Here is a 26,782-nt window from a genome sequence, read left to right as displayed (position 1 = left end):
ATAATTGCCAAGTGAAAGAACTACTGGGTGCACAAGTGACAAGTCCGAGGCTGAGGAGCTCACTCACTGCACACGTACATTTGAAAAGAGAGGTCACAACTGAGGCTGTCGGCAAAGCTTGATCCACGTCAAAGGAAGAAAGAGGGAAAGTCTCCAGACAAAAAATTGTGGTCAGCGGCCTTCGAAAAAGACTTTCCGGAATCGCACTGTCGTCCCTCCACGCGCTGATATGAAAGCACCCGAGCTTCTACTGCTTCTACCACGTGGTTCATGACACAGCCTGAGCCATGTGTTGCGTATTGTGAAGAACGCCATTTCCGCCCCCGCTAGCGTCCTCCGAAGCAGGTGCAGGGTGAGGCCCGAGCCGACATCCCCAGTAGCCCGAGCACGACGATGGGGACTGGGGAGAGGGCAAGAGGGGAGGAGGAAAGCGGGGGACAGGCCAGGAGTCGAGACTGGAGAACGAGCGAGAAGAATTCGGAGAATCGGGGCAGAAAAAGACCGAGAAAGAAACGGGGGGAACGGGACCGGGACAGAGGCCGACAGAACTGCTAAAACGAACGGACCTTTTTGTAACGATGCTCAATACAGTTGTTTTGTTTTAATCAAACGTCCTATTTCATTGCCTCACACGCGCAGCAATTGCCACACCATGTCGGCGACCGGTTCGCGAGGGGTTGGCGGTGGGGTTACGTTGATGGTCGCTCGGATTAGCCCTTGCTGTACTGAGCTACCGCCTGCAGTGCCTTATCGCCGGCTGGTGTCAACAACGAGAACACACACACCCTGTCTACACCAAAACTACAAGCGTTCACCGCACACGCGTCGCCGCCGCTTTTAAGCTTTTGTGAAATTGCTTTCTTTTGCCGCGGAGAACCGCCTTATCTTAACTACGCGCCTGAAATCCTTCCAGGCGGGCGTACACAATATCGAGCGTTTCGAGAAATGCCCGTGGAGTAGAACTATGGGAAAATTCGGAGCCCGCGATGTCGATATCGTCGCCGTTGTGTTAGTACGCCGTCGCGTACTGCAGTCCCCCGTTGGGGGAGGGGGGGGGGGGGCGGTCTTACTACGATAACATGGCGACAGCGTTTACACTCTATGTATTTACGCGAGGCTCGAGTATTTGGGGATAATGCTGCCGGTTGGTGTGCCCCTTTGTGCCTGATATTATCGCCCGTGACGCCAGCGAGTGAGATGGCGACAGGCATGACTGCTCAGTAAACAGGCGTCGGCGGCCATGTTTTGCTGGTTGAAGCGAACCCCCTTGTCCTTGACAGCGAGCGGGGAAAGGCGAAAAAAAGATTGTATCGGCCGTTTTGCCAGAACTAGCGACGAGTGTCGTCTGTGGTTTCCGGGAACTATTTTGCCATAATCGTGAGCTTAGCGAGGAAATGATTTTTGCTAGCCACAGAACACTACCCCGCAGAAAGGGAATGCTTGAACATGTTTTTGTTCTGGATATATATCAGGGATATATATGAGAGAGAGAGAGAGAGAGATGAAGGTAGAGCGGAAGAGGGAATAGCATATAGTGTCGCAGGAGAATAAAGTAAACAAAGTTCCTAGTGGCCGATGGCTGCATGATCTTTTCTCGGATCACTAGTCCGTAATATGAAACCTCTTTGTACACAGTAGTTTCTCCTTACTTTAAGTGTGTGAACGAGTTCTTTAGTTATCATTGGCCTCATCTGAATAAAAATATATAAAAGATGTGTGTTGGTTTCATGAAACTGGAACTCAGAGTCAGTTCTTGTATAAAACACTGCTAAGTGTAGGCTTTGAAAAAGGACCCTACTTTGGGGAGTTGTATCTTCTTTCTCAATAAAATGATGCAAAATGTTTTAATGGAAATGAATGCCGAAATAGAGTATATCAGGTTACCTAAATTTTTAAAAAAAATCGAGGGTGGTGTTTTTTTTTATTCGCATCGGAATTTTTCTTTGTTTGATTTTTTTTCCATGTTTGACTAAATATATCCTAACTATTGTATCACACAGATACCTTAGTTATTTTTTAAATATTAGCTATATATTAGTAGAATAATATCTGCAAATTATAACATAATGATTAAATTATTTCATGAGATACAGACCTCCAAAGTTTGCCATTTGTCGTTCGAGCAGGCATGTTTGTCAATTTTTAGAAAAATAAATAAATTTTAAATAAATATGATTACTTTATATTACAAGCAAGCTATACCCATAGTTTGCGCCTAAAACGTATTAGAGTTCTCCTAATGTTATCGCTTTAGTTATTCACTCTCAAACGGGCCCCCTCCATCAGTGCGCGTTAATGCAACTGTCCACCACCTCATGCCTTACGATTTTTCCTGTCCCCAAGTATTTTTTCTAGTCAAAACTAAGTTTGGATTCGTTCATACCAGACACTAGACAATAACATATAAAAACATCAGTTGATTTGAAAATGTCGACTAGCCATCCTTTAGTCGATCTTCTCTGAAATCACCCATAAATAAATATATAACTGAGCACGGAACTTTTTTTATACACAATTAGCATTCGGCCTCGGAATTCTGACTAGCACATCTTGCTTCTTAGCGTGCCTTGAAATTGTTTTAGATACCAATTTCCTCATCAATATCCATCTTACTTTTCTTTTTTTAGTAGTTTTTAGGGACGACACAGTCTGCATCCCCGCTTCCCACCTTTCCCTCTCCGCTGCTTTAACTCTCATATTAACTGACATTTTCTTATTTGCGCCGTTGTTGTCAAAACATTTCGACCTAAGTTTTTTTGTTCGCTTTTTTCAATTTTTTATCGACGCCCTTCATGTACAAATAGCCTAAAACTCTCCGTGCCTATCGTTCCTTGAGTCTCTCTTCAAACGCTATCTTATTGCTAGCCGCCTCGGTGGCTCCGAGGCGAGAGCGCCGGCCTACGGATCCCCATGTGGCGGGTTCGAATCCCGGCCGAGGTGCCCGCAATCTGACGGAGGCTTATTGCGGAGAAGGCGCCGTGTAACCGAGCTTTCGGTTGCACGTCAAAAGATCCCCAGGTGGTCCAAATTAATCCTCAGTCCTCCGCTGGGGCGTGCCAGATGCCCGTCGTTGGTGTGGCACGTAAAACCCCCAAATTTGACTTTGATGTTATTGCTTACTAGCTTACCTGCCCTCAAATAATAACAATCCCATATCACATTGTAACCCCTGATTCTGTGTTTAATAATGCGCTCCCAACGCCAGTTTACCCACGCGTTGCTTTACTTCTAAGCTTGCTTTGATATCAGATTTCTTACACAAAACTGCACTGCCAGAAGTTTAACTCAGCACCATAACACCCTTCCTAATTTTCCTTACGACTTCATGTCTGCTATAATTCCACAAAGCTCTATTCTCCATTACAGCTGTCACTCCATTCCAAAGCAGACGCGGCACTTGTTTTCATATCTAGGATATGTACGAAAGAAATAATTTGAATAAAGAAGCCACTAATATGAGGCAAAAAAAATTGTCTGAAAAAAAAACTAATTTTGTGATATTATGCTTTGATTTGTAGACTTTGCATACAACCCGTCTGTAAAAAAAAAAAAAAAAAAAAAAAACATTGTGATAAAATTTTTGGCTACCACAAAAATTTTGGTGTTCGCCTTTTAATAACATGCTCCCTGTCTTACAGTAAAATACAAACATTGAAAGACGCCATTTTGAGTCCAAATAGGAGGTCCAAGAAGAAGAGACTTAATGAGATTTTTTTTTTTCAGTAATCTTGGAGGGGGTTGTTAGCTGCAATACTTCTATTCGTTTGGTGTCATAGAACCAATGTTTTCATTGCGCGTGTTATTTTTTTAAAGCCTCGTTTTGCTGTGTTCTAAATAAATGACAAAATCTTTAGTTTTTGCAGAGACGGGATCAATGAGAGCCAGAAAAAGCAATGTGGGCATCGATGCCCGCAACTTTCCAAATAGCCAAAAGTTCAATCCACCTCATTTCTTCAACCTATCAAGAAACTGAAAAAGTACTTTTTGTTTTTACTAAGAAATAATTTTTTTTGAAGTTCAGCCTTTCCGACCATGCTTCGAGGCGCCCGCCCCGTAGGCGACGCGCGCTGGCGTTGGCCAGGGAAGCGTCAACGGTGTGAGACGCCGCCGCAAGGTCTTCAACGCTCTCCTGAAAACACGTTTTATTCAGTTGGACGTTATCCTGACTTCCATTCATCCGTACCGTCTTTACGTTGGGTAATTTACTCTTAATTTTACTCTACTTCTGTCCAGGTAACTGCCGACGAACGCAGGCCTGAATCGTTCCCTTCCCGAGTTTGAGAATGCATACTGCGCGTCGGCCAATTCTGTCGTATGTCCAGATATATAAAAAAAAAAAAAATTCAGACCGGATTGTTCTTCACCGATGGAATATGCTAACGGGGATGTCGCTTCTCTATTGAACTTGAATGTATTTTGCAGGGTGTCGAACCGGAACCGAACCGAACCGAAAACCAAAACCGAACCGGTATTTTTTCCGGAACTGAACCCGAACCCGAACCGTTATATTGTTATCGCGATGAACCCGTACCGGAACTGAACCGGAAAAAAAAAATAACGGTTACCGGCTCATGTCAAAACGGTTCGGCCACGCGCTGTTGACAATGAATGTGCTATCAATGTCATTTGTTTTTTAAGTGTCGTCAACTGACACACACCTCGCTTACATATTTTTCTTCTCCACTCAGTCTTAGAAATATAAACGCTGCATCCATGAATCTTGACAAACGCTGCATCCATGAATCTTGACATAGGAACCAGTAATGTGCTGGTCGCGGCTTGCACGGAAAAAAAAAAAAAAATTAGAAGGCTGTGCAAAAAAAAAAAAAAAAAAAGAAATCGCGTCACGGGATTTTGTTTTTTTACAATCTCGTAAATCCTAAATGCTGCTGTGTGCTCATTTCATAACACGTTTCTACAACGCGCGAGTTCTTGAAACTTGCTTCTATCGGAATGAGAAAAGAAAAGGCTGTGGAGTTTGATAATGTTTGAGGGAATTGAAAGAAATTTTATTTACAGTTGAATTGAGCATTCATTAATTATATCTGCTCTTCGCTGCCCCAACCACCGGTCAGAGTATATCGAGCTATGAAGTGTCAAGATTTACATGCCGTATTTTTTCGTACCGGAAACTCGATAAATGCGGGGAAAAGAAACAGGGATAAAAACCCTAGTCGCTCGCGGAGAAGCGAAGCTGCGCGCACTTCCGAATTTGACAAAGGATCTTCCGAGCTTCTGTTGCTTCCGTCGCCTGCCCAGCGTAGTCATGGGACTCAAGCGGGCGCGTGCGCTCAAACCAACGCTCAGCAGACGCTGGAGTTAGCGCCCGTGACAGACAGCCCTGTCATCAGACAGTCGTTGTTTGCCGCTTGCATCGGCTACAGGCTTTTATAAACGTTATGCACTGCTAGTTTCGACTACTTTTCATTTGTTTTCATCGGTGTCCTGCTGATTTCAGATGTTTTATTTATAATTTATTTTGATGTTGCAATTTGTCATTTATAATTTCCGAACCGGTTCACGAACCGGTGCAGCGCCCCGAACCGGTTCGCGAACAGGTTCGCGGATCGAATTAATCGAACCGGAACTGAACCGGAACAAAATAAATTTACCTGAACCTGAACCGTAACCGAACCCGTATTTTTTTCGGTTCGACACACTGGTATTTTGATAGAATATGTGGTGCTACCAAAAGCAGTGTGATGATGGAAAAAACATTCCACTCTTTGCGGCGTACCCGTCACACCCCTGAGGTCACGTACGCTGTGCGGTATTTTAGACTCCGGAATCCCATGGAGGCCAAAAAGGCGTGTCTGAAATTCAGAGCCCGCTAGTATTTTTAGAGGAAATGTGTTTGATAAGAGGTGGAAGTTACACGGGTGCCGTCTTCACCATCTGAGCGTCAGGCTCGGCGGACAGTAGATGAGGTAAGAACCGTCATGGTAAGTCGGCTCATTAAACACATTGCTGATTAGCAATGGTTTCATTGCTGATGTTGCAATTCTAGTATTGACGCCAACTGCTATCAGAGGCTTGAACAAATTACAGAATTTGCGAAATAGTAATAGTTTCTTAGATATGCATCGGTCAATTTTAGTGTTTTTACTCCCGATTTTAATATTGCGCGCGAAAAGATTGTCCCAAGCCCTGCCCACAATAACGCTTAGAAGAGTGACGTAGTTGTTTGCATGGCGTCGTCAGTCTCTCGGCAGCGCGTCCTTGGTGGATGCGCCAACGAACTTCAATCTGACTTAGCTCTATCAAAATACCTTTCAGTTCAATGGGGAAGCGACATCACTGTTACCATTTTGCATCGGTGAAGGGATATCCTGACTGAACTTTCTTTACATTTGGACATGTGACACACCAGGCCGACGCGCAGTACTTTGGCAAAAATATATTTTATTACAAATCCAATTATAATTTCTAGAAAAGTATTTAAATACAATTTATCACGAGAGAATTTGATTATCTTTGAATAATTTTGCAAATACATTTTGTTCTGATAGTCTGACATATTTTATATTAAAATTTAACCCCGCAAAAAAGAAAAAAAGTAGAAAAAGACCGTGGCCAAATAAAAACTGAGTGTATACGTATGCCAAGAATCAAGTGCTCAAAAATAAAAATTGCAGATCTAAAAATAAAATTTATTTGTCACAAGATAGGTGAGTAAAACATCACGGAAAACAATGTATTCAGACACATTATGTCGTTAGTGCGGAGTCTTTAAAAAATTGAATCACTAAACTAACCAGCTAAGAATCATATTAATCTCGTTCATTCGTTGTTCATCTCTTCCTTCTTTTTTCTCTGATGTTTAAGGCCCGTTCACACTCTTGCGACCTCTTAAACCTGGGTTCCTTAAAACTTCTTAAACCAGGGAACACACTGGCGCCATCTATTGGGAAGCAGTGTAAACTCGGCGGTCCGGCATATTTTTTTTTTTTTTTTTATTGCTCGCGCATTATCTTTTCTTTCTTGGCTCGAAAAACTTTTGTCAATGTTATACCAGCCTTTCTATGGGTATTGCGCACATTTGACCTCAGAAATCTCGCAAAACCTTCGCTCTTGTGAAATGCAGTTCCAGGGTCACCGCATAGATTGCGCCACAATGCCAGTGTGTTCCCTCATTCTAAAAACTTTTAAGAAGTTTTAAGAGATCTCGTCTCTCTCAGTCATACTCGGTCGCAAGAGTGTGAACGGGCCTTTATTGTGCACAATTCGTGCTGGAAATTTTATGATTTTTGTTTCTGTTTGCATATAACTCATCGCGAAGAGTGACAAAAATTGCACTTTGTTGCGAAGAACACTGCCCAAGATTGTATTTTGTTCAGTATTTAAAATACAAGCAAGCATTTGAAATGCTAAATTTTCCGTATTTAAACACAAGTGACAGAGAAATTCCCTAATACGTATTTAAATATGAAATACAAAATACTTAGTCTTCTAAATACGTATTGCCCAAAATTGTATATTTGGCTGTTTGAAACGCGCAACTTTCAGAATGTAAATACAATTTACAAATACATTCCCTAATATTCATTTAAATATTAAATACAACATACAAAATACTTATAGTATTCTAAACATGCACTTTATGTACTTGTATTTTAAATACTGCCCGTTCCTGACATAAATATAGGAAGTGATATAGTGCAACCTTTAGGACACATTTGGCAACACTGCCCCTACGTTCGAGCGCTTCCGAATTCGTTGTACTCTCAACCAGCAGGGAAGTGGTGGCCACGACCATCCACCAAAAAACGAGAGGCGGTGTGGGGCCTATCCCGTTATCGATGCACGTCGCATGACTCCGGCAGTACAGGACTTTCTTAAGGCCCGTTCACACTCTTGCGACCGAGTACGACTGAGAGAGACGAGATCTCTTACAACTTCTTAAATGTTTCTAGAATGAGGGAACACACTGACATTGTGGCGCCATCTATGCGGTGACCCTAGAACTGCATTTCACAAAAGCGAAGGTTTTGCGGGATTTCCGTGGTCAAATGTGCGTAATACCCATAGAAAGGCTCGTTTATAACATTGACAAAAGCTTTTCGAGCCAAAAAAGAAAGGATAATGCGCGAGAAATAAAAAAAAAAATATGCCGGACCGCCGAGTTTACACTGCTTCCCAATAGATGGCGCCAGTGTGTTCTCTGGTTTAAGAAGTTTTAAGGAACCCAGGTTTAAGAGGTCGCAAGCAGTCGCAAGAGTGTGAACGGGCCTTTATCATGCACCTCGGCGCCGTCAGTGCGCTTCAAGTTTCGCCACAGAGACGTAGTGCAGGGCCGCCTCACCTCTTGGTACCACCCTCTGCAGGCTGGTTCCCCAGGAAGAAGCTGCGCATGCGCTGCCCACACGCAGAGCAGCAAGAAGGACGCCAGCAGCAACATGGCACGCGCGCTCGAGTCTGCGAGAAAATAGTTGAGCGCACTCGTGAAGGAAGTCCGCTTTTATTGTGCAAATGACGACCTCAAGACACGGAACTAAAGATTCCTTCAGAAGAGTACTATGCAGACACCCGATGATTTTGATGATGTTGTTATGGCCAAGTCGGTTGTAGATGGTATAATTGCCTAAAGGGGGGGTAGTTGGTCCACTCGGCCTCGAAACCGGTCTGGGAGGGGGGGACCGCAAACGTGAAAAACAGCAGAGGATAGCGGAGGCGCAGTAGTCGACTTTCCCTCAAAAATATTGTTGGCCGTGAACTTCCAGCGTGTTGCGGTCGCTCCGAATTCGCGGCCTTTCATTTATTTAAGGAACATCCGCTTTTTGACGGTGCGAGCATTTTGCACATACACGATTATGAAACCTGAGATGGGAATTGAAATAAAGACGGACAATATGAACTCAGCTGGGGGTTTACTGACCAGAAAATTGGAGTGGATATACATTCCCAAAAAAAAGTTGAAAAAAAAAAAAAAACGTGCCAAAGCCTAGAGTGTTTACGAACACTAGTCAGGCCGGTTATTCGATCCCCTCCAAGGCTCACCCCACCATTTGACAAGAAATGGCCACGCAAAGGCCCAAAAGGGAAACATCCCTCAAGTATAACAGAGCTATTGCTACTATTGGCTGAGCCCCCGTAATTTTTTTATTTTTTCTTACTACAATCCGCTTAACATCAAACCAGAAGTCAGGGCCATGAAGAGAAATAGCTAAACTTTATAAACTAAATGAACTATACCAACGAGTACGTCTCTTGTAAAGCGGGACGCGAACATAAATTGCACGGTTCAATATGATTGGAAAGGCACTTTCGCAACGCAAACGTTTTGTTCTCTACACCAGAAGATCGGACCACTTTCCTTTGTGATTCTTTACACAGATTGAGGGATCTCAGAGGTTCGTCTTTCCAGTTTGAGAAAGGAAGTATCTTTTCGGTGTCATATTGTTGGAAGTGGAATGGAAGGACAAGTCGATGGCCGTGCTGCAGACCGACTAAACTGGTTATTGTTAGCGGTCCCGAAGGGTACAAAAGGCTATATTTCATGAAAAAATATTAATTGCTGTTTCAAAATGTACTAAAAAAAAAAAAAAGATATTCTGGTAGCAAAATGGGAATGGCGTACGATTTTGGGCGAGAATAAAATAACTTCCACTTGGAAAAAGATACAGTTTATTGAGAGCAGGATTGCGCTGGTTTTATGGAAAGCATGTTAGGAAAATTTGATCTAGGCATTGCGACCACTCAGGGCACGTCAAACTAGGTGTCGGTCATGCGTAGCCGATCCACTAAGACAGACTTGTACTCATTGTGTCAGAGGTGCACATAGCAATCAAAGGAACGTTTAAAAAGCCAGCTCGCTACAGTTTGAAGTTCAAATACAGAAGTCTGCAAATTGTTTCAAAATTGAATCTCGTGCTTCCTTGGTTTTCTGGTTTCTCGCGTCGATAAAAAAAGAAGCTTTTGCTGCAAAAAATATTTCTGAGCACTGTTTATAAATCGGACTCCCAGAGGAGTTAGATTACGCCGTTTTACTTCAAACAGGAACAGGGATGAAGACAAAAATGTAAGGTTCCTTCACCGGACTACGTTCCGGAGTTCTCTACAAGATTCCGTCCGTTAGGCAATGCTGCGTGGTCCCGAGATCTTCATGTGTTATGACCGTCACGCGGAACAAAAACGGGAATTTTAGAAATTAGCCCCTTACTCCCGAACTTGCGGATCAAGGTTATTGAAACTGCCCTCTTTAGAAAAAAAAAAAAAAAAAAAAAAACTTTATTTTTTTGCAAGTTTTTTTTTTTTTTTTTTTTGCGATATTTTTTATTATTTTTAATTCTAGATTTACTAGGGCCATAAAATTAATTTTGGACAAGCATAAATGATTTTACATTGGAACTTCACTAATCCATACCGTTTAGTGGGCCAAAAGAAAGAGGGTAGAAAGTCAAAAGCCAGCTTTTCGGTACGAGCATTTGAAAATATAGCGGACAATTTCGTATATTCTCTCCTTCGAAAGCACTCCGCTATTTCACTTTTGATACATCCGCTGTACCCAAAGCACGTCAGCTGACCCCAGCTCACGCATTGGACACGAGAACTGACTGTGTCACTTGAACGTATGCGCTCGTTAACAATCAATTCGTCAACAAATACTTCGATTCACGCTCGTGGTCAATGACTGCCTTGACGGAACTTATCATCACTTGAAAAAAGACAAGTTATCTGGTGCGCTTAAAAAGCACGGTGAAAGCTTGGAGTCATTGCACTGGTGCCCAAACATGTCACGACCACGTGATTTCTCAATTCGCTTTTAAGTTGAGGATTGAAGCATGAGGAAGAAGATGAAAAATCATTTCATGACTTCTTTCAGCGGATTACAATAAGAACTATGCAAACGGGGTGCGGATTTCGTGAGTGGATTGCTCTGTTAATTTTTGAGGATGTCACCTTCAGCTCGGTCACTGGCTGGTAATTTCCTGTCTCAACTGCACTCTAGCGTGATTGCGCTCGTAATGGCAGAAGGTGCTACCGCGACACTTAATCAATTAGAGAACCACAAGCAGCATTAAATCACAATATAATGGGGAGTTTTATGATACTCTTCAATACGATTTCGGAAATATTATTTTTAAAGCAATATAATTAAGACGGTGGCCGTCGGACAGAGTTTCCCGTTAGCCAATGGAGCGGTGCCGGCGGGGCCGGAGGACTACAGGGGAAGGCCGGCTTTGGCGCCCTCTACTAACATCTACAGAAAGAGTAACCTCTCCGAACGGCATGTGCACTCACTATTCCTCTCAAGAACGTTCTATGGATGGGGAGTAAATGACTTTATGTACAGGGTACGGAAATATACAGCAAAATTTTCGCACCAAGAAGGGAACTTTCTCGACTCTCCGCGGCGGTGATGCCTACCCACCTAGCTTCAGACAAGAACGTTGCCACTGATGCAACACAACTGTCAAATAGCCCAGCATTCGTGCAGCTGTCTGTTTAGAAACAAATACCAATAGAAAACAACGCTTGATGCTGACATTATTTTCTTCACACACGCTGGCGCCATGACCCTGGAATTGCATTTCATTAGAGCGAAGGTTTTGCGGAATTTTCGAGTTCAAATGTGCGTAGTACCTATGATCGTTTATAACGTTGACAAAAGTTTTTCGAGCCTAGAAAAAAAGGGTGATGCGCGAAAGAAATAGAAAATATAAGAGACTGCCAAGTTTCCACTGCTACCCAAAAGATGGCGCCAGTGTATCCACTCGTAGTGAGATATTTTAAGAGGTTCCAAGGCGCTCGGTCTTAAGAAGTCGCAAGTGTGTGAACGGGGCAAGGCGTTTGGTTCTAAGGACTCGCAAGTGTGTGAACGGGCCTCTACGCCACGTCTAAAGTTCTGATTCCGTGCCACACAAATGTGCAATAGTACCGTGTGCAAACATAAACAAGACATCCCGCTTCTACGGTGCTGGTAGGCATGGGAGAGCAATACACTCTAAAAACATATCTGGTTGTAAAAGAACTCTTTGGGATTCCTCGGCTTGACTATGTTTTGCACCCTAGGAAGTTATTTTAAGCAAGCCCGAAAAAGGCTTTTCGTGAAAAACCTAAGCTCCTTTTTTTTATGCGAACGAGTTCTTCATCGCCCAGTTGCACTTCTATAGGTACGCCAGGGGGCAATAGTGCTTGACGCAAAACTGTTCTTTGCGAGCTGAAAGAGTTCTTGGGACGTCGAAGAACCTTTCAAGGGCGGATTTTTTTACAATGTATGATACACTTGAATCTAAACGGTGCTTTTGTTTCCCACGATTTTGCAAAAACATTCCTGACACCCCAAAAAAAAAAAAAAAACTAAACCAAAAGCGGTTGCGTTGAACCTTACAGTGACTTATTACTATTACATTTGCCCTTTCAGAAAGTCATTCCTTACTTCACACTAATTGCTTTTTTTTGAGATATATTCGACTGTAATAAAGCGCGTGAAGCGATTTTTCCGCACTGAAATTACTTTGTTCATTTCAATGTTGAGAATTCATTACGCGGCATTTTATATTCGTCACGTTTCGTACATTTCTTTCGCCAATATTATAATTCGGCTGAAGTAATACCGAGTTCCAAGAATAATATAAGTCAGTTGTAAATTTTACACCACCACTAACATTTTGAGCGTTCCTTGTATCAGAGAGAAAAAGTGTTCCAATAGTGATATTTTATGATATGATTATTTCAGGCTCAGGGGAGCTGCGGCGCCGCAGAAAGTCAAATCGCCCACACCTTGAGGCCTGTGGCGTCGCTTCTAATTATGATGAAACAGTATCGTACGAATGAATCGCGTGGATGATGACGATAATAATTAGCCGATGAAAAGCGTCAAGTGTTTGCTTAGGCACTGACAAAAACAAATTAGACGTACTCTTAATTTCTGTATTGCATTACTCTTGAAATAACCATAAACTTGTAGTCAGACATTCAATGTACACGCCACAACCAAATTAATTTTATTTTTATCTCCATTTTTACAATGAATAATGTCGCACCTTATCATACGCCTGGACCCTTCAGCATATTTTGGGGCTTTTCCACCACGCAGTTTCTCAGCTGTGCCTACACGGTCAATGCTCAAATGCGGTTTTCGCACTTCCAAAAAAAGCTCAACAAGCCGGCAAAAAAGCAATAAAACAAACACTCAGAATTTTCTTTTTTTTTTCTCTGTTAGGAGTGTTGGGAAGTACAGCGAGTTCCCGGCGGAGAAACAGAAACCGTTCTTTTCGGTCTAAGTAAGTAAATTATGCCTCGCAGAAAGCTCGAACTTCGTGAGAACGTGCAGTTAGCGATCGGGAGGGAACGCGAAAGTTTGAGAACATGACGTTACCTGGATCAAAAGATAATTGGGAAAAAAAGTGAAAGCCGTTTACAAATCCCTGTAACGCCGAATTGGAGCGCAGCTCTTGAGGGGGAGGAGTGAAGGGTACTGAGGGGAGGGTAGACCCCTCCTCCTTCTCCTCCTCCTCCCCTCATTCTTTAATATGCACCGGGGGGGGGGGGGGGTCACGTGACCTCGGGGGGGGGGGGGGGGGTGTCACGTGACTTCGGGGAGGGGGGTCACGTGACCTCGGGGAGGCGTGACCTTGGGTGTCACATGGGGGTCACCTCAAGGTCACGTGACCCCCAAGGTGACCCCACGTGACCTCAGGGGTCACGTGACCTCAGAGGGGTCACGTGACCTCAGAGGGGACACGTGACCTGGGGGGTCACGTGAGGGTCACCTTGGGGTCACGTGACCTTGAGATGACCTTGGGAGGGGTCATGTGACCCTTGGTGTCACGTGACCTCAGGGATCACGTGACCTTGGGGAGGAGACCACGTGACCTCGAGGGGTCACGTGACCTTGGGGTCACGTGATCCCAAGATGACCCACGTGACCCCCAAGGTCACGTGACCTTCAAGGGGTCACGTGGGGTCATGTGACCTTGAGATGACCTTGGGAGGGGTCACGTGACCTTGGGATGACCTTGGTTACGCCGACGCCGACGCCGACGCCAACGCCGACGCCAACGCCGACGCCGACGGCGACGCCGACGCCGCTCAAGCCGGGAACGGGCCCCTAAGAGCTGCGCTCTAAAACGAAATTTCTCTATGAGCGGACGTTCACCTAAGCCTAATATCATAAAAACAAGAAATTACAATGTGGGCGCCTGTAGCATCTGTTTCAATGGAAACTGTCAACAAAAGAAAAAAGAATATGCTCTTTCTTTCTGACAAGTGTTTTTCACTTATATAAATCCCAAGAGCGTTCACAATATTGTTTTGGCGATATTAGGCTTAGGACTTAGGTGGACGTCAGCTCATAGAGAAATTTCGTTTCTCTCAATTATCTCTTGGTCCAGGCAACGTCATGTTCTCAAACTTTTGCGTTCTATCCCAACCGTCAGCTTCACGTTCTCACGGAGTTCGAGCTTTCTGCGATGCCTAGTTTATCCACCCGTGCCGAAAAACCTAGCTCTCTTTCGGAAACTTCTTATATTTTAGGTACAGTGTACTTAAAACTTACTACTTCAAATATATTTAGAAAATTTGTACTTCACTTGAAGTACATTCTCTGAGTATGTACTTGTAATATACTTAAAGTATTTTTGTACCTTCTGAGAAAAGTACAACTCCCGATTTCACAGTACATTCACCAAACGTGGTATTGTTAAATTTTTATCTCAAGGTGATGCTCGTCAACTTTTAGAAGATATACTGGGAGGGATATTCTACTCTCACCAAAAACGCGAGCAAAGGACGCATCGCTCCGTTTGCACGGGGCGGCTTGGTGAAATTAAGCTCTTTCGTGGACCACGTGCTCGCATCCTTGGCTTTCCCAATACTATGCACAACTTCTGAGGCCGAGCGAAAAAGTTCACCAACCTCGAGAACTGGGCAATTGACCGATTAACCTACAAATTAATCAATTAATGCTTCAATCTCGATTAACTTTTTTTTAACTGGTTAATCGGTAAAATATTGACGAACCAAAATAAATTAAAAATTAAATGCTTTCAACATGCAGGCATGGACGAGCGCACCTATATGAAGTGAAAATGTTAGGTGAAATTTTGACTTAAAGTAAACTGTAAGGGCGAGATGTGTAACTCCAGACAAGTGCAGAAGGTTACACGTATCCCACCGATTTCAACACCGAGCGAGTGTCCATTGAGCAGAGCAGAGACTATACTGTGAGCAATCAAAGGAGGCCGCTATTGCGGAGAATGTCAACGAACCTTTTACAGCGGAGATGTTAAGGTCTAGGTTCCCCAGGATCGTGTCCGTGTATGTCGACACAAACCTACCTGGACAGCTACCGCCATCTATAAGCGACGGCGGCAAGCAGACAACCAGTATGGTTTCCGCTGTCGCTCGTAGATGGCGGCAACCTTTCCAGATATATAATAGAAGAATGGATAGTTGGGCGCGTTGGTGGGAATTCATCACAGGAAACAGCGCGAAAAACGGAAAAACGAAAAAAGTGTATCGAGTACAGCTCCGCTGGTCTTCCTACTTCACGAGAGTGGAAAGGCTGAACGTTTTTTGCTACATGGAGCTGAAGTAATAATCTTTAACTGTGAGTGTTTTTTAACTGTTCTCAACTATGGATTGAAGTTGATTCATAATTGAAATTATTCCGCCGCTTAGCACATATTTAGCGAACGAAAAGAAATATATGTAATTTCTACTTTTAAAAATATTATTATTTACCGATTAATCGATTAATTAATCGATTAAAGGCGGGCAATTATTCGGGTTAAAATTTTTAATTGACGCCCAGCCCTACCAACCTCTAACACAAAAATGTGAAAACGTAGTATCGCCTTTCGAAACGTCATCTGGTCATTTCTGTGAGTGAAGTAATGGTGGTTATAAAACCCATATAAATAAGTGCCTTATAGGTTGATTGTATCAAATAGTTAGTCACTCGACTTGGCCACTTGGCTATTCAATATTTTCCGCCATTTGCAAAAATAATTGATGCACCCCCGATTACCCCAAGCCCTGAGGCAATGCATATCAGTTAAAAAAGCACTGCATCATGAAAGATGTTAAAACATTCTTGTACTTTACTTTGAAAGTACGTTGTATTTATAGTACTTTACTTCAAGTACATTGCTCCCGGTGTACTTACTGATTTACTTGAATACATAGCCTCTCATTTACCTTGTACTTTACTTCAAGTAGTTTTTAGATGTACTTACTCAACACAGTCGTCAATTAATCCATAGAAGTGAAAGGTTCGGCATGACAGTCATTGAAAAAGTAGTTGTGATTGCACTGAAGATTTGCCACAATTGCTTTTGCCAAAAAGGAATTTTGAATTACAATTATATTACACTTAGTCAAATTCAATGAGTTTCAATTATAAATTACTAAAAAAAGCAATAATGTATGTAATTTAATTATTCCAATATAATGACTATACAAGTATGCTCAATAGCCACCTTGTGCGCTCACCAATCAAGTTCCTTTTGAGAAACGTTTTTATTTCTGCTCGGGGAGATAAATAAACGTTTAACTTGTGTAACCCACATCGAGGCAGTTGCCAAGAGTCATTAAAACTGCTGTTACGGAAAGCTGAACAAAAAAAAAATATAGACGATAAATCGGTGTTCATCTTGGCTAAGGCATGACAGGATTTCTGCTGTACACAAAATGTGCCTGGCGGAAGCGACGATTTTCTCTCCGCTTCCTGTACGCTTTGAAACGTTTTGCTTTCCTTTTTTTTTTTTAGCGTTAAAGCGTGCTCATGACGTAAGGTATGACCTAGCCACTCAAACACTTCGTTAAAGCCTCCGCCGTGGTTGTCGGTCCCCGAACTGCCAGAAGCACACACACAGACACACACACACAAAAGTGGAAGAAACGACAGTGAGGAGGCGGGGAGGAAAGTCATGCTGTTTGCGTGGTTGATGTCCTCACTGAAAACGTACACGCGCGCCGAAATGTTCGCAACTTTTTTAGCGTGCGTTTTTTTTTTTCTGAACACTTTGCTTGGACATTAGTTAAAACGAATTGGTGCGTGTATATTTCACTCTGCTTTAAGACGTCCGCGAAGATATCATCAGCAGCGTATATCTTGTGCAACATGCGCACGTGACAGCCCACACTTCTGTCGCTGCAGCTTGCAAAACAAGGTACACAGCAGATACAAAGCTATGGTAAGTTAGGGGTGTTTTAGCTAAATGAGTGACAAAAAGTAGTTATAATAAAAAAAAATCCGGGTCTTCTTCGTCAGAAAACAATTAAACAAGTGTGTTAGCATTGCTATTCCTCTAGCATGTGGGTGCTAAGCGCTTATTAATTGGGTCATTGGACTTGGCGGACAGTGCTGAACACGTCGAGAGGCCGTACCCAAAGAAGTGCGTATGATTCTAGCAGCATAAATAAATGGTAACGCCGCCAGATTGCGCAAAAAGAAGCAAATTTAACGCATATTCTTGTGTTCCTTCTGCTATCTTCTCATGTGTTCCAGCCAGCCGAAACATCCCAGGATAAATACCATCAACGACCGGTCATCAAAAATCAAACTTCTGTTTTGATTTCTGTATTTTTGTATATATTTGTCTGTAATTGTATAGTGCATATATATGCAAGAGTCAAAGAAAGAATAAAAGCACATAGGGACAATGACAGACAGCACAGTTCTTTCAACTAGCAACACAGATTTGCTAAATGTCTCCTTCAATAGTACTCTCCCTCCTAACGTTCGAGACTAAAGAGGATGCGGAAAATAATATATTTTTATACGCCCAGAAAAAAACAGAAAATCACCCCCAATACACTAGAAGATAAAAAATTTAGAAAGAAAGAAAAAAGAAGAAAAACACTATTGACAATTTCAGAAAGAGGGCCCTTTGACTAATGCAGCTCTGGCTTCAGGTAGTTCATCTCAACTCTGGACAACGCGAGAGAAGGAGCAGCGATAGTCATTGGCTATCATGTATGCTTCAGTGATCTCTCGGCCGAGCCTGTTCTTGTGGCTGCCAATCGTGCTGGTGTCCTGGAACCGGGCTTCACAGTTCATGAGGAGGCGTTGATGCACAACTATTGGATGAAAAGAGACGCTCGAAGCACGAGAGACCTCGAGGACATGCTCTCGTAGGCGGGTGTTCAGGCAACGCCCTGTCTGTCCAATGTATCGGTCACCACATGAGAAAGGGATGGAGTATACCACCCCCTCTTCACAGGGAACGGTCTGATTGGCATGTTTGATGGGGCATCTTTTGAAGGATTCGTTATTGTTCACGCGCCTGCACAGTTGTTTCAGGCGCAACTTGCATGAGAAGACAACTGAAGTGTTGAAGCGCGCTGCAATTGCCTTCAGTCTGTGTGCCGAGTTGTGCACGTATGGAATGCAGATAACATGTGAAGACTTACTACGTGGAGCACGGGGCCTCTGGGTGGCTAGAATTAACTGAACAAGAATGGTGCTCAGTAGACCTTGCGGATAACCAGCTTTGAGGAGACGTTCTTGTTGTGACGTTCAAAGTGAAAACAGGATTTGGTGCGAGAAGATGAAAGGAGAGACCGAATGATTCCATGTTTTGCCAGTTTAGAATGGGAACCTTCTGAATTTCTTTATCTTCTAGTGTATTGGGGGTGATTTTCTGCTTTTTTCTGGGCGTATATAAATATATTATTTTCCGCATCCTCTTTAGTCTCAAACGTTAGGAGGGAGATAGTACTATTGAAGGAGACACCAGTAAATGTGTGTTGCTAGTTGAAAGAACTGTGCTGTCTGTCCTTATCCCTAAGTGTTTTTATTCTTTCTTTGACTCTTGTAGTTACACCAACACGCTCTTTGATCTTTGCATATGTGCACAGCGTGTCCCCCCCCTCCCCCCCCCCCCCCCTAAAGAAAGAAAGTTTTTTTTTTTATTGCACAAATAAATTACGCATCGCCCAACGCTCATTTTCCGCCTAAAATGTAGCGCTAGCTGCCCAAACCAGATGCCCATGTTTCAGCAGAAAAAAACGATATTTTATTAAAAAGCAGTGTTGCGAAGCACTTTAAGTACACTATACTTAAAGTACTACCTCAAGCAGGCTGAGAAAACTTGTACTTTAATTGAAGTACTACTCCCGACTTCAAAATCCATTCTCCAAATTTGGTCTCGGTGAGATTAAGAGTTATCAAGAACCACGAGCTCGCGTCCTTAGCTAGCAGTTGTACTATGCAGGAAAAAGATCATTCATCCGCGTTAAAGGGGCCATGAAACGATATCGGGTTGGAATGTTTAATACTTGACAGAGGCCTACTGGTCATGGCATACTCGCACAGACCGCCACTGATTCAAAAGCTTCTTTATCGCGGTGAAATTGCGAGGGTAAAAGAGGACTATTTCTTTCAGTCTAGCCTTCGCGAAGCTTGATGACGCAATTGTGGGATCGAAACCACCCGCCTGACCGTACAGTCGAGCGCGGCTCATGAATTCGGCACAAAAACTGCGTGAGCACTCGACTTCGGCTATGATTAACGTTGGTTGCATAGGATAGGCACCAAGCCACGTGGCCGCTTGTTCTGGCACCGAATTGAGAGGTTAAACGATGCTCACATTTCTCGATTTTCTTTTTGTCGACTGCCATTATTTAGAGAGAGAAAAATTAAGGCAAGTTTATCCGTTATTAACGTTAGGAAGGGATTCTAAGTATTATTCAGCGAAAGTAAAAATATCCTTTCATGGCTCATTTAAGTCTTTACTTTGAAGGCTTTTCAAAAAGAAAATTCATTTTTTTAGTACACTCGGAAAATGGCCTCGGCTGTCGCTGGCTTTAGGCGCTGCGCTAGCGTGTGCGCCCATCCAGCAGGACTTTATTTTGCGGAAGTAGACAGTGTTGCGAGATCAGGTGCGTGCTTGGGCCATTTCTCCGATATTTTCAATGAGCGGAACGTAAACAAAAAGAATTCGCAGTCATTTGTTTTTCAGCACCTAATGTTTTGACATGTCTTGCACGAAAAGCACCTCTTTTTAGATATCCCGCGACCGTATTTATTTTGTTCTGGAGCATGAAGCTAAAGTATTAAACTGCCGGTTTTGGCAATCCCTCGGTATTTTTGTAGTCCACCGACTCGGTGGTGAAATTTAGCGGGCATGGGGAGACCCAGCCAACGGTGAGTCACGCAGTGATCGAAGTCCTTGGCACGCTCCCGAGACACGGTGTGACGGCGCCCAACGTTTGACGGGCTCGTGCCGGTACACTCCCATATCTCAGTGTTGTTCCCTCCCAACACATCTGAGTTTCGGCCTCCAGGGGAGCCTATGGCTCCGCTTTGGGACAGTGTCTTTCAATAAACCTTCGATTTTTGCCAAAGTAAGTTGTACATTGTACCAGGAAAAGCAGTCAAAACACAAAAAGCTTTCTTTTTTCTTTTTTTTATAGCAGAATTAATTATCAATAGCTAGTCTTCATGAGATGAGCATAACGTTATCAAAGAGCGTTTAAGAAAAACCTTCACACGGTCGATAAATAATGTGGATGAGATATCTTTCGCCAAACTTAGCGTACTCCCGAGCCCAGAAAAGCTAATGTCTTACCATCCAGTGCAGCTCAAAACAAGTCGCAAATTCTGTGCCCCCCACATTATACGTATGATTAAGATAAATCTAATTTTCAAGACGGGTATGTCGGCGACGTTTGAGGTTGAGGGTGAAGTTGAAGACAGTTTAAGAGATCGTCGTCACTCATGCGTCGTCACTCATGTTATGCCTCTCATATTAGTCTACCAACTCGGAGTTGCCAAACAATCCGACATATGAAGGTAACCACTGAATGTAACACGAAACCCAAAGTATGGGCGGCCACACTTCGTCGGCTTTATAGGAACGGTGGTCAATCGTGGGTGGCTCTACAAAAGAGAGCTGAACTGAGTTTTTCTTAGTTATTTTTATAGACTCATTTTGGTGCGAAGTGAACAATGAAAAAAGTTAGTTTCCTGTTTTTTTTGTTTGTTTTTTTACGAGTTCAGTGAAGGGTCATATAAAACTGTGTTAGAAAGCTTCTTTATTGATCTCAAAAGCAAGGTGACGATGTTAAAAGCCAATCCATGTCTTTGTTGAAAAAGTCAAATTCTGCAGCCCCTGCAAGAACAACATCTCAGATTCCCCCTAAATATAGTGGGTAAAGACAGGTCATATAGGCTGAAGCTACAAGCGCGAGCAATGTTTGCATGCATGAGCGCGCGTGGCTGGCATGGACACTGAAAGCCTGGAGCTCGCTCTAAGGGGTTATAAACACCCAGTCAGTTTCCCCGCCAAATTAAGCGGGCAAAATCAACGTCAAGTGACCGAAGCAATTTATTTTCCCTGTTAAATTTAGCAAGAAAATAAACGCCACGCAACACATCAATTTCCTCTCCTTGTCCTACCCTTACCTTCTCCCTCCCTTTCCCTTTTTTGCCCTCCGTTTCTCTCCCCTTTTCTTTTCTCCCTCCCATCTCTCCCCCTTCCTTTCTCTTCCTTCGTTCCTTCCTCCCTGTTTCCCTCTCACTCTCTTACGGTGCCCTTCCTTACCTCGCTCTTCCCTTTGCCCTTTCCCTTCCCCTCTCCTCCTTCTTGTCCCCTTAGTATGGTGCCTCTACCACTCCCTCACCCCTCCCTCCTCACTCACCTCCCTTCTCCCTCCCCCCTCGTTGGTCACCGTAACAAACCTATTTACTTTCCCGAAAAGTGATAAAAACATAGCTTCTTCCCGGAACTACTGTTTATGTCTTCCAAACAGTTGAAACAATCACTCCTAAATACTGCAGTTCATGCATTATTTTTACAGCGGAGCTGTTAAGGACTTGTTTCCCCAGGATTGTGTCCGCCAGCAAATAAATGTCTACACTGCACTCCGGATAGCTACCGCCATCTATGAGCGACGGCGGCAACCAGACAACCGGATTGCCTGTTGTATAGTTGCTGCCGTCGCTTGGCTTGCCGACTTGCGGCCGGCCATTACTTCATTCTCACCATAGCACAGCTTCGCTGGTCTTCCTTCTTCACCAGTGAAACATATTTAAAAGAATCATATTATTTCTAAACGGAACGATCATGCTTTCAAAATTAGAGAGTACCACGCCAGGACGAGCATGTACGCCAACTCGTTTTTTGTTAAAACGATACGAGAGTGGAATGGGCTGTCGGAGCTGCAAGTGTGCAGTGAAAATGAAGATGTGTTTTCTTTTTTTTTTCTTTTTTTCACCATTGTAACCCCCGTAACGCCCTCGGGCATTGCGGGGTAATCTCTGAATAAAGAAGAAGAATAAAGAGTGGAAAGGCTGAAAGATCTTTTTTTTTTTTTTCTGGTTTCTGAAACTATCGCAGCTGGCGAAGGCTTCTCGAAGTGAGAATGTTTCCCTTCTATTCATTTAGAAAACGCTTATTGGCCATAAGATAAGGGAGAGGGAGGGCGTCGGTGACTACGAGGTCTCGACGCTGGCGCGAAGGAAGAAGTGATATATCATATCTTTAACTTGACCTCGTAGATGAAATCGAGAGCCCTTCCCCTTGCTTCATCAGTTTTCTTTTTATTCGTTGTTTTTTGGGTTGTTTTCGTTGTGTGGCCGGCACAGCTCGTGGCGCAGATGTCCAACCGCCAGTAATGCTTCACTCACTTTTTTTTTTTTCAGGGTGAAATTGGAGTTAGTTTTAGTAAGAATGCAATTTGTGCTAAGACAAATGACATTAAACATATTTAAACCACTCTCATCGTCCGTGTAGACGTGGACACCGAAGTACGTCTGTTTCTTTGCAATTCGAAAAAGCGTGAAGCTAAACGCGTCTCCTTGCTCTGGTCAGAAAATCCCCCTCTCTATGTTGTTTCCGACGCTACAGCTGTTGCACAACACTGCGGGCGTTAGGAGCTGTTCACGCTTCAGCGCAATGTCAGGGAACTACCGCGCTTTGTTGGTAGTGAGATTTATTACAGCGTTTTCACAGACTCAGTGCAGCTGCATGCGCGTGCTTAAAATAACGCCTTTCACAAAAAAGAAAGGTGAAGCTAGAAAGAACAGACTCATGATCAGTCGGTATGTGCACGTGCTTACGAGCTATTGCCAAGAAAGCAATGAAATTGACTGAGAACGAAAGGAAACATTTAATGGTAAAGCACGAAGAAAAAATTGTGGAAAGAGGCGAACGACAACAAAGCCAGAAGCACGCACATTCACGCCAAGTGACACTCGCATTGTGACAGAACAAGAACGGTAGAGAGGTGTTCCAGTTGTCCCGCCTCTAGCGCCAGCTTCCTTCCTTCAATAACGCTCCTGTGTCTCGTGACACGCAGCCAGTCTGTGCCCGTCCAGCATGAGGACGGCGAAAGCGAACGAGTGCGTGCTGGATGCCGGGCGTTCGATAGAGACGCCCTGCTGTTCTCCCCTTGTCGGTGACGAGACGAGAACGGGAAAGTGAGAACGCGTCAATGTGAGAACCGACCAGCTCTGTTGCATCGCCAGGCTTTTTCCCCAATTTACTGTAAGCGGTATAGAAACGCGTTTTTCAAAAGTGACACGAGGGTTTTCTTTTTCTTTCCTACTCTTCTCTTTGTTACGAACCAAAGTTTGTTGCCACTAGTGGCCGTCACGAATTCACAGAGTATACTTAAGATTCCGTTTTTTCGGAGGTTATTTTTTGTCAAATTCGGAGGGTGTTTTTCGGAGTTTATTTTTTGCTAGAAATTCGAGGTTTATCTGAGTATGTTTTTGTTAGATTCCCAATTTTCCGATATTGGCAGCATCATTTTACTCTGTTATTCTATTCAACAAAATAAAAATGTTAAAAGTCGTATATTTTCGACCACACTGTCCGATGAAACGAACGCGATACGTGTAGGGCACGGTCGCGCAATGCGGGGGGAATTGTGCCATCACGTACCTGAGGACGGAGATGCGACGTGGTTAGTTCTCATAGCCGTCGTGGATGGCGCCGTGGATGCCACTGACGACCGCCACGAGTGAAGTAAGTGGGTAAGCGCGGTGGAAGTTTCAAAATACCATCCAACATTAGGTGTAGCAACTGGATACTGTCAAAGTGGGACTTCGCATAACGCGAGTAATGTTTGAAAACAAGTCTTTCAAGTAGACGACACAGAAGACTCACGTTTCGTCGTGTCGTTACTGGCGGGATGCCAGTAACGACTCAGAAAAACTAGTCCAGTGCTCTGACAAACTTTTTTCGCAAAATATCGTTGTCGTTTTTTTCTTTCTATTTTGCCACCGTGACTTCGACATTCGGAATTTTTCGGATAAATTCGAATTGCCGCAAATTTTACCGGCGAGTGTTTCTCGAAGTTCATCGGATTTATCCGAAAAGAATGAACCCTAAGTATACCGTATAAGCAGGTCCTAAGATTCCTTTGTTATTTATCGTCATACCTTGACGGCAACCGAGGCTCATGCATGCAAAAGAACCGCCCTTCAACACTCACGGTTCGTGCTGCTGGCGGGATCCAAGCTGGCAGTTGTTCTCAAGATGAAAAGCGAAACTCGAGGCTACAAACTGGCAGAACCTCCACTTAACTCCCGGTATGCATAAGCTCCCGCTTACGTAGTAGCGTGTCTCTCGCACACGCGTCACAACCCGCCCTCAGGGTATAAGTTTCCGGACGCGCGAAGGTACATCCTCGACCTTATTACGCGTTCCGCTGACGCTTGCCGATCTTGACGGCTCGCGTTTGTCGTCACAAAAAGCGTCCCGGCGTTATTTGAGAGCGGGACACTGTTTGCCATCCATCCATTGTCTCTCACGAGGAACATGTGAGTCTTCGCAACTCTCCTGTCATGGCGAACGGGTCAGCAATGTGCGTTGGGTGCTGGGTACAGGTTTGTGTCCCGAATAAAGGAACTCTCTTTTTCACTTTCATTTGAATACAAAATGCCCTCTAAATGAAACTACGTTGTTTTTACTACCACTAAAATAAACTACTCACCGCCAAACGCTCAGTCGGTGCCCAAGTATAGAGCGGTCGGGACCAAGTGCCAGATTTTCGGAAATAACCGTTATCTTAATAGATAGTGGTAGGTGCTTTTCTGAAACTTTCAATAGGGAGTTTTCGTAGATCATTTTCGCCGTCCCGCAAGGGCCCTCCGCAACCCGCTACGATAGCGGGAACTCCACAGTCAAGGCTATCGGCGCGCAGGCGCAGTAGCAACTTCTTCGTTGCGGAACGTTTAGCGGAGGGGGCAGACCGGTCTACGAAAATTCCCTAATGGGAAGAAGAAACCCGTTCCCGGTAGCTGACGCCATTCATCTACGCATTCATGAACGTCCTTAGCTGCATTCTTCCATTGACAATTTTAGAAAATAACTTACAAGTTTCGAATCAGGTAACGGCAAGCTCTGAAATCTTGCCATCTGGCCCGGACCGCTAGCGCTATCGTTTGGACGGAGACAAAGCGTTCACCGAGAAGTATTTGTTTTGTGTGTGCGTGAAAACAAAACAGCAACAACAACAAACACACGTTGTAAATTAATTTTGGCTGACACTCTGTACACGATTTACCTCCGAAAATCAGAGTCGTATTACATCCCGTTTTGTGGGCATATCAAAAACGATAAATCTCGCGGTCATAATCTGCCTCCCTGTTGTTGTTGTTTTATATATATATATATATATATATATATATATATATATAATTAAGTGATAACAGCCCAGATTTTATTAGAAACGGCGGCAAAGTGCTGCATAAAGACGCCTTTTTAAATGTTTGTTGTTGTTTATTGTTTTAGAATTAGAGAATGTTAGTTAAACCATTTAAATCAAGGAAAATTAAAATGAGGCTGATTCAGCATCGCTCCCAGCGCTAAGTAAACATAGGTTCAATATTTAAAGAACAAACCAGTGAGGCAAATGCAACATAATAACTTAGTTCAGACGCTTAATAATAGTTGAATGGCCACGAACTTTCGCTCCAGGATTACCGCAAAGAATGGTGAACGTGTAAGCTGCATATATTTGTAAGTGCGCCCTTATGTATTAGAATAATAATTAAAAAAATATCATGAATCATACGGGTAGCCTTCGCGGGGCCGCACCTATCGAGATGTCAGAAAGGTGTCGTTGCTACGCTTTGTGCTTCATTTCCGAAAATTATAATAGGTGAGTTATAATTGCTGCCGCTTGGCGTTAGGACACGTCTGTTCGCCAAAAAAAAAAAAAAAAGCGTCCATATTCTACAGTCATATAAATAATAACGAGACAACAAACCATGTATTTTATTCTATTCGTGTCCTAAAATGTCTGTATTCGCGATAAGAATTCTTGCTAGGCGCGCTTTTGTTTCCCTCACTATGGGTAGTGCACGTGCTACCCACGCGGTTATATTTTAATTTTCATAGTGCATAGCAGCTTGGCATTGCACGTGCTTGCACCAGCAGAGGAAGGTGAAGTATCCTCACTCTGGGTTGTGAAAAAATTCCACCAGGCGGTGACTCCAAAAATTCTCGCCGTGAATAGAGAGTATAGGGAGTATTCACTTGCGGCCATATCTGTGTGCGCGGCTGCTGAGCGCGTGGTGACGGCGAGCTTCCACAGTTCTTTTGCAACGTGCATTCCGCACCATCAAGAGTGCCGGTCCTAGCAGGCTATTAATGTGAGCTCGTTCTGAGCATGCGCTCTAAACATCGCCCTTAAATATGGCGTCCAGTGAATACCCCCTATAGTGAGTATTCACTGGCGGCCATATCCGTGTGCGCTGCTGCTGAGCGCGGTCTGAGGGCGAGCTTCCGCAGTCCTTTTGAAGCGTGCATTTAGCACCATCAAGGTTGCCGGTCTTAGCAGGCTATTAATGTGAGCTCGCCCTGAGCATGCGCTCTAAACA

This window comes from Ixodes scapularis, unplaced genomic scaffold (assembly GCF_016920785.2).
Source record: "Ixodes scapularis isolate PalLabHiFi unplaced genomic scaffold, ASM1692078v2 PGA_scaffold0__279_contigs__length_252992795, whole genome shotgun sequence".
Classification (NCBI taxonomy): domain Eukaryota; kingdom Metazoa; phylum Arthropoda; class Arachnida; order Ixodida; family Ixodidae; genus Ixodes; species Ixodes scapularis.
This window is presented reverse-complemented; position numbering follows the sequence as displayed.